The following is an 8,983-nucleotide window of genomic DNA, read 5'->3' as shown; positions in this document are numbered from 1 at the left end:
ATCAAAGTTGACAAAGTCAATATGAACTGAGTTTTCATTCTTACCTCTTTGCAGTTCACTTCCCCGTCTGCTGGCCACCTGCGAAGTCCCCCTCACATGCCTGTCATCCCAACACTCAGAATGTAGAGGCAGGAGGATCCTTGCAAGTTTTTGATGAAGCCAACTGGAATAGTTTAAAAGTGAAAAGGAAACGTTTTGTAAGTTAAGGAGCAGAGAGCTAGAATGTCACACAAAATACTTAGGCATATTTATAAAGCAAGGAGTCTGAGGATGGAAGTCAGTACTAAGAAACTTGCATAGCTTGAGAAAGCTCTTACGTTTCCTGCTTAGGTTGACTGCTAGTACTATAAAAGAAAATGTGGTTACCAGTGAAGACAAGACTGGACTATATAGGAAAGCAAAAAAAAAAAAAAAAAAAGTGAGAGTATGTGTAAACAATTATGGTGCTGTGTCCCTCCTACATATTATTGTGTAGATAGTAGATGGATATGATTGTAGATGCAAAAGGGAGGTTTGAGTGTGACAGGTGTTATGATTTTGTCTGCAGGTTCCGAGCAGCTCGCAGAAGGTCCTGATACCAGGGAGTCCCTGGATGGCGCAGTTTCCCAGCGGCAAGCGGCTGGACGGGCGAGCAGGTGGGAGACATGCGGACAGACATTGTACAGAATATTTATTACTAAGAGGAGAGAGGGAGGGAGAAGGAGAAGAGGACAGAGAGACAGAAAGGAAAGCGGGAAAGGGGGAGTGCCCGCCAAAAGGGACAAACAGAAGCCAAGATGGCGAGAGGAGGGGAGGGGCCGCAGGGAGTGGGCGTGGTTTGTCTCTTAAAGTGACAACAATCATAACAACAGGTAGTGGCCGTTTATGCCTGAAAATGATGAGTTGGAATATTGTAGATGTGACTAAATGGGTATGTAGGTTTGCATATATACATATATAAATTCACACACACTGTATATATATATATATATATATATATATACACACACACAAAATCACACACACTGTATACATGTATATATACAGTGTGTGTGTATGTGTATAAGGGTCTCTATTACCAGAGATATATAATTGTGGATATAGTATAATTATAATTGTTCACATACACATACATATGCACACACGTATCTGGGGATGCAAATTTCCAATAAAGAAATTAACAAAATTTAATTATGCAATGTATATAATTATATGTATAATTGTATATATAATGTATATAATTGTGTGTATATATAATGTAATATACAATATAATGTGTATAATTGTAAGCTAGAGTGACTACCTGTGCTTTGGGGTCAGAGCAGTATGTTTGTCCTGTTCTTCTGGACTTTGGGACAGAGGTTGAGTAGTATAGAAATTGAATGCTAAAATGGAGCTGAGATTCATGAGGCTCCTGAGTACACAGTGTTCACCCTCCACAGTGGTAGACACTATCAACTTTAGAAATTTGAGCCAGGCAGTGGTCGCACACGCCTTTGATCCCAGCACTCAGGAGGCAGAGGCAGGTGGATCTCTGTGAGTCTGAAGCCAGCCTTCATAACAATTAGCACCATTAAATTCAAGTTCCTGCTGGGCCCTGGTGGCGTATACCTTTAATCCTAGCACTCGGGAGGCAGAGACAGGTGGATCTCTGTGAGTTTGAGGCCAGCCTAGTCTACAGAGTAAGGACAGTCAAAGTGACACAGAGAAACTCTGTCAAAAAACCAAAACCCCAAACAAACAAAAAACACAAAACCAACCAATAAAGCAACAAAAAACTTGGAGGGCCATCTGGAGAACAAGAAGAAATGTTACCTTCTGGCATGATCAGGTTTATTGTAAGTTCATTTCCATGTTCTTTATTCAATTTCACGGTTAAGAATAAGTACATATTGATAGTAAATTCCAGGATTTCTCCTATGCTTTCTTGTCTCCACCTCTTCATCCTCATGGTACTTGTCATGTCTGTAAACAGCAAGATGCATGCTGAAAGTCAGATGTGGTGGTAGTGGTTAAGGCCTGTGATTACAGCACCCAGGAAGCTGAGGCAAAAGGATTGTCATAAGTTTAATGCCAATCTAGAATACATATGAGTTCCAGGCCTGCCTGTACTACACAGAGAGACTTTTCTCTTCTTTTCCAAGGTTCAAGGTAAGAAAATTGACTAGATGCTGCTTTTCTAGATGGCTTGGTGAAGAATACACAAAGATAACAGAAAGTTCAACTTTATTCCAAAAGAAGAGGAAGAGCTCCAGAACTTCACAAAGGTAGTGATGAGATACCACAAAGGTATCAGGGAAAGATGGGCTGCCCATGAAAAAAGATGTCAGCTGCATGGCTCCACAGTTGGGGTGATGACACAGAAGGATCCTCCTAAAGGTAAGTAGAGCATCCCTGGTGAAAACAAACTGGAAGACCTATCCCCAGAGTAAATGCACAGATTTTTACAAACCTCAAAAGCAGTTGCAAGATTTGATGAGCCAGTGATTACGTATAGAACTCAGTGGGAAGGACTCTCACTCTGTCATTGTAATACTGGGAATGCAGGGGTTGGGTACCATTTTGTGAAAACCTATTGTTTGACACTGTACTGCAGTGGAACCTTGAGAACAAGTAACAGCTACAAGAAAAGGAGCCTGAATTTTTTCTTTGTTTTGTTTTGTTTTCAAGACAGGGTTTTTCAGTGTAGCTATGGAGCCTGTCCTGGAACTTGCTCTGTAGACCAGGCTGGCCTCAATCTCACAGTAATCTGCCTGTCTCTGCCTCCCATGTGCTAGGATTAAAGGTGCATGCCACCACTGCCCAACAAGAACTTGAATTTAATGGTGCTAATTGTTATGATTTCAGCCACAATAAGGATGCCCAACAGGAACTTGAATTTAATGGTGCTAATTGTTATGATTTCAGCCACAATAAGGATGCCACTTCCGGGTTATAGGGCCATGCATGTGTGGACAAGCCCTCAGGCAGACGTGCCTAATGGCCCCAGGGACCCGCATGACCCATGTGCATGCGTGGTTGCATCATCCACACATGACTCAGCTAAGCCCTTGTGCACATGCGTGAGCCCCATCATCTGTGTATGACTGTAGCCAAGTCAACCCCCTATGCATATGCACTAGGCAGCTTTTGAACACACGATGCGCCCCCCCCCACCGTACACTGACTTCCTCAGGCCTGTACATGCCCCCTCTAATATACTCCTAAGTGGGTTTGTTGCATGTTCTGTGTTTCCTTCTCACTCATGCCAGGTAATTTTATTAATTTCTACTAATTACAGTGACTTTCTGGGCACCCATCTTGTCTGCAACTTTAAATTTGCCCATGTTCTTTTCCTGGTCAAATTTCACATTTTTTCCCCATATCTTTTTGCTTTACTTGTTCTTTTTCACTGCTGACCTCGATAAGAATGATTGACACAGCTTGAATCCTGTTATTTCTTTACATTTCCTCTGTTAACCAAATTAGTATGCTACTGTTTAATTCATCCAATCTCAAATTCTCAGGACATGGCCAGGATAAAGCAAGGTTCCTTGCCAGAATGTCATCCAAATAGTCTCTAGCTAAGTTTTTGATAGAGAATTTAGTTCTCTCTGAAACCTTACAAGGGAGACCTATACCGTCTACATTCCAATCAGTAGTTGAGTCTTCCATACTCCCACCACAGTGGCCCATTAAGATATGTTTACAGGATTTTAGGTCTTTTCTAGTCCTGAGTTTTGACTCTTCCACATTCCCTTGTAACCAATTCCCAAGCCTACATGCTTTGTATGTTTGTCATAGCAACAGCCCCACTCCTCAGAACCAATTTTCTGTCTTATTTAACTTACATATTGTGACAAAATGCCTGACAAGAGCAACTTAATAAAGGCATTGAGTTGACTCGCAGCTTGAGGGTAGAGTCTTTGCTAGTGGGGAAGGCAGAAGCATAGCAGGGGAGCAAGGAAGCGGGTTCTGCTGGGTCTCCAATCAAGCAAATGCAGGCAAATGCTGCCGCTCAACTTGTTCTCTCCTCTCTCTTCTTCCTTCTCTTTTCTTTTCCCTCTTCCCCTTGAGAGGGAGTCTCATGCAGGATAGGCTTCCCTTAAATTCAATATGTATTCAGGGATGACCCTGAATTCCTGATCCTCCAGCGTCTACCTCTTGAGTGCTGGGAGTACAGCACTGGGCAACCGTGCTTGGTTTTAGGTGACTGTGCACATGAGGCAAGCACTCTAGCAATGGAGTTTCGTCTGTACCCCTAGTTTCTCATTTTTCATTCAGTTCAGGACCCCAGGTCATGGAGTGAGTGTCATCCACATTCTGGGTAAGTCTTCCATGCTCAGTTAAACCTTTTCAGAAGTACCCTCATAGATACTTTGACTTGTATTCTGCACTGATTCCAAATCCAGCATATTTGGCAATGAAAATTAACCATTGTAACCACTATGGAAAATAGTATGGAAGCTGCTCACAACTAAAAGAAACTATAACTACAATATGGTACAGCTACACCATATATACCCAAAGGACTCTAAGTTGATATACCATAGAGATACCTACACAGCCATGTTTATTGCTATACTATTTACGATACCTAGGAAATAAAACTAGCCTAGATATTGATTGACAGTGCCGTGCCAGCGCAGCTAAAGCCAAGTCGGAGCGAAGGACATCAGGATTAATGGAACATGCACTTTTGATGTTGCAGAATCAGAATCCTTTATTCTACATCACCAAGAGGGTTTTATACCTAATCCAGACAGGTGGGCCAACAGGATGGAGATCTCATCGCTGGATCCTCGGGTTAGGGCCAAGGAAACGTGTACTCAGGAAGCAGGGTTGTAAGAAAAAAAAAACTCTGAGAGCTCGGAACTTGCAAGTTTCTCAGAAACCCAGGACAACAAGGACAAAGGTCACCAACAGGGGAGATGAGTAGGAAGGCCAGGACTCCATTAGGTCCCAACATAACAGATGGATAGATAAAGGACATGGATAAAGGACACACATGCACAACAAAATTTTATTCCACAGAAAAGAAAATGAAACTGTGACATTTGCAGAAAATGGGCAGAACTGGACATCATTACATGAAATGAAGTGAGCTAGACTCAGTCAAATACTGAGTGTTTTCTCTCACAGAATCTTGGTGTGTGTGATGAAACTAGAAAGAAGGATCGCGAGAAAAGGTCTTAAGGGAAGCTGAAGAGAAGAAAAGTTATAGTGATGGAATACATGTTGGGGGACTACAAAGAGGGATGAATGTACCAAGAAGAAGTAGGCGGGAAGGATGACAGTAGGAGAGGGCAACATATAGGAAAACATGTATGGAAAGTAAATTAATACATATGTATTGAAATGCCATAAGAAAATCCTAACTTTAAAAACCATTTTTTACCTTGTGTTCTTTCTCCCTCTCCCAACATGTTTGCCTCAGCAGAAAAAAAATAAGAAAAAGGCGAAGACCATTTCCCTAACAGACTCTTTGGCTGGGGATGTGGGCACTGGTGGAGGAAACACCCATGTCTCCCAACCAGACATCTGTGCTGACAAAACAGACAATCTGGAAAGAAATGTGTCAATAACTTGGCATAGTAATGATGGCAATGTGTATAGGGCACCTCCAACCCACCATCCTATCCTTCCCACTGCTCCACAGGCTGCTTGAGAACCCAATATCGACCAGAGTCATCTTCCAAAATCTCCACCCTACTTTTCTAAGGAACCCGCCCTATGATATGACAGAAGACCCCATTAAGAAATTCTTGAGACGATGAAATATCAGTGTTGTATGCATACCTCGTGAACCCAGTAATCCAGACAGGTTGAAAGTTGGCTACGCGGAATTTGAGGGCTTGGATTCTCTACTCAGTACTCTGAGACACAATGACAGGTCTCTAGGTAACAGGATAATTTGAGTGGACATCGTTAGCCAAACACAGAATAAAGACAGGGAAGATTGTGTTTTTGGTGGGGATAGAATTTGGGATTCTGACGAAACAGACAGACTGTAGGGCCCGTCCTGCCGCAGACAAAGTTGATGGCTACCTACCTAAAAAAGGTGATGATAGCTTTGGAGACAAGTATCAAGATTTTCAGATCAGTACTGTGACAGGTATCAGGACACATAATGGACTGCACAAACCAAGATGTCGATTGCTGTGGGCTTTGGCAAGCTATGATGAAGAAGGCAGCAGAGACTATGAGCAAGGCTGTGACTCCAGGATAGGTAGTGGCAGAAGAGCATTTGCTAGTGTGTACCATGGGGATGATGACTACTGAGGAGGTGGTGGCGGCTATGAAGACCAGTATGACACATGGGACAGTTGGTCATGGAGCTCCAGAGATGATTACTCTTGGGGCAATTATAGGTATGATGATAGACCCTACCACCGCCCCCCCACACACACACACAAAAAAAAAAACAGTCCCAACTGAATCTAAAACCTTGGAGTATACCTAAGGAAGATGATTCCTTTGCTAGCACCTCTTGTTTTGATGGAAGCCTCACCCCAGCCCCTGGCATCCATATATCCAAAGAGTCTGGAATGTTTGTATGGAAGTCTCACTCCAACCCCTAGCATTCATATATCCAAAGAGTCTGGAATGTTCTGGTGAAAGATCCATCCCAAGGCTCCCTCTCTTGGAGTTGCCTCAGTCCATACTCTGGCACTGAGAAAGCCTGCCAAACAATGACCTCTCCGGAGAAATGCCCAATACCACTCCCACAGGGTATTTAAACTGCCTCCCGGGGGAGAACAACCACTTTTTCCCCAGTATTCCTTTCCCATTTCCCCTCTGAGTGGCTGGAAAGCGACCCAGGAGCATGGTGTCTATTAAACAGGCTTTTTCTAATTCAGTTTGATTTGGTCTGATTTGGAGAGGCTTACTGGGCTGCAGAAACTTTTCACCTCCTAGTCCAGTTGAGTGGCTTCTGTCTTCAGAGGGGCAAAGCCTGTTTGTTGACACAGCTGCTAGAGATAGAGAAGTAGAAGAAACTACAGAAGGACCAGGAGTTGTAGCATCAGCTGGATGTGAGCCAAAACTAGCCTGCTAGTCCCAGGAGAGAAGCCCGAGTTGGTGAAGTGAAGCAATTTGGGAAAGAGAATGGTGGAGGACAGGAAGTGAGTCATCGCAGACTGGGCCCGCAACCACATCTGGAGGAAATACGTGAAGGAGAGAGCGAACAGTCTTTAGAAAATGAAACACTCAATAAAGAAGACTGTTACTCTCCAATCTCTGAAGCTGAACGTCCTCTAAAGGTTTTGCCAGCCCCTCCACCAAATGAGAATGCATGGTTCGTGAAGCCAAGCTTGAACCCTCCTCCTTGATCTCAAAGCTCAGGCACAGAGGAGCAGTTTCCTACAAGATGTGGAGAGAAAGTAGCCCCAGCTCAGCCCTCTGAGGAACGACCATCAAGGAAAAAGGGATATAAAATGGATGGGGTGAGTGTCCCAAGAAGCCAAAGAGGAAACTCCCGCTGTGGTCCTGGAAATGGAGGGAACCCAGATCACTGGAGGGAGCTGGCCGGGAAAGATGGCACAAAAACCACCGAGACTCCATGTCTGCACCTGAGCCAAAGAAATCTGACAGGAATCCATCCTCCAGGGTCAGCTCTGCAAGCAAGAATGCTGCTCCCTCTCGGTAGATGGTGAAGGTGAGAACGAGGGGGTGGCTGCTCTGAGGAGACCTCTACATCCTGTGCTTTCTCTTAGCTTCTCCACCCCGGAACATTCAAGAACAGACCAAACCTCTACCCAGAGAAGACAAAATGGAACTCGTTGTCGCCTGAAGACCATTCTTAACTTTCAAATACTTAAATGAAACGAAATTCTTTTGGATGCTGCTGCCGTCTTTTAAAATATTGAAGTAACAGGAGAATCGCCACTGTAGCCAGAGATGCATCCGTGGCTGCTGCCTGTGAAGGGGGAAGTTGTCATGCCTTCTGGTGGTGGCAAGCAGTGACCTGTGTGACTAGTGCTTGGGGCTCCATTCAGCAGAAAGGTAGTGACAGTGAGACTCACTCAGCCAAATCAGTTAGGCAGTAGAGAAAGGTACAAGGAAGAGAGAGATCTCTACCTTATAATGTTTTTAATTTTTCTGTATTTCTCATTTTATTTTTTAATTTTTTTAAAAAGAAAACAAACTATCTTCTTTCATTATACATACCAATCCAAGTTCCCACTCTCTCCCCTCCTCCATCCAATCCTCAGAGAGGGTAAGGCACATTGCTTTGGGGAAGGTCCAAGGCCCTCCCTCCTATATCTAGGCTGAGCATACCTTTTAATTCTTATCCTCGCATGGCAACTAGGAATTCCCAAACATTAATTGAATAAACTGCCCATCCTTAGAAAGGTAGATCTAGTCTCTCAAGTTGTTTCAGTGTCCAGGATGCTGACAGACCTTCTACTTTAATTCTGACTTAACTGGGGCCATCCTAGAGGGAATTGTTTTCTTTTTAACCCCAGGGGGTAGTTGGGAGTGAGTCTACAGGCCACTAACAATTAGGTGTGCTTGGAGACTAAATGAATGGGAGACTCAGTCTCAACGGTGGTTTGAAATGCTTTAGGTATCTCAAAGTTCAGACAATGAGGGCTGCTGAGAAGCCAAGGACAATGGCACGGGGTTTTGATCACGTGCTCCATCAGTCCCAGTTCAGCTGGCCTTGGTGAGCTCCCATTAGATCATCCCCGCCATCTCAGTGGGTGGACGCACCCCTTGCGGTCCTGACTTCCTTGCTCACGTTCTCTGTCCTTCTGCTCCTCATTGGGACCTTGGGAGCTCAGTCCAGTGCTCCAATGTGGGTCTCTGTCTCTATCTCCATCCATCGCCAGATGAAGGTTCTAAGGTGATATGCAAGATATTCATCAGTGTGGCTATAGGATAGGGCCAGTTCAGGCACCTTCTCCTCAGCTGCCCAAGGAACTAACTCCACACGGACTTCCATGTTGGATATTCTAGTTTATACTCCCACAAGCAATGACTAGGGATTACTTTCCCTCTCACATTCTTGCCAGCATTTGTT

The 8,983-nt window shown here is 44.0% G+C and overlaps 1 pseudogene; it reads left to right on the top strand.

Annotated features, from left to right (window-relative positions):
• The first annotated feature begins 547 nt into the window (after positions 1 to 547).
• LOC121445206 lies at positions 548 to 7,782 on the top strand (annotated as a pseudogene).
• Positions 7,783 to 8,983: the final 1,201 nt, after the last annotated feature.

The sequence above is a fragment of the Microtus oregoni genome, unplaced genomic scaffold (genome assembly GCF_018167655.1).
Source record: "Microtus oregoni isolate MIOR12 unplaced genomic scaffold, Mior012 000165F_ref0000029, whole genome shotgun sequence".
NCBI classification, from domain to species: domain Eukaryota; kingdom Metazoa; phylum Chordata; class Mammalia; order Rodentia; family Cricetidae; genus Microtus; species Microtus oregoni.
Note: the sequence above shows the minus strand (reverse complement) of the source record. Positions and strands in the feature narration are given on the sequence as shown.